This window comes from Penaeus monodon, chromosome 21 (assembly GCF_015228065.2).
Source record: "Penaeus monodon isolate SGIC_2016 chromosome 21, NSTDA_Pmon_1, whole genome shotgun sequence".
NCBI classification, from domain to species: domain Eukaryota; kingdom Metazoa; phylum Arthropoda; class Malacostraca; order Decapoda; family Penaeidae; genus Penaeus; species Penaeus monodon.
Genome location: NC_051406.1, coordinates 2,685,240 through 2,685,479, shown reverse-complemented (window position 1 = coordinate 2,685,479; position 240 = coordinate 2,685,240).

Here is a 240-nt window from a genome sequence, read left to right as displayed (position 1 = left end):
CCAAAATCGCACGCGCGGACATGCAGATATGTAAACACATCACCCCTTACTCCCTTTCCCAAGCCACACTCCCTCCCTGACACAGATTTCTTCAGGTTTTACCAAGTACCAAAGTCCCTCGGGTTTTATCAGGGAGCTGAAGCCACCGCGCGTGCATGCTAATGATTTTGATAGATTTTCGTATTCTCGTGTTTTGAAAAGTTTTGGTCTGCTGTTGGTGTTCTGGGAAGATGGAGGAGG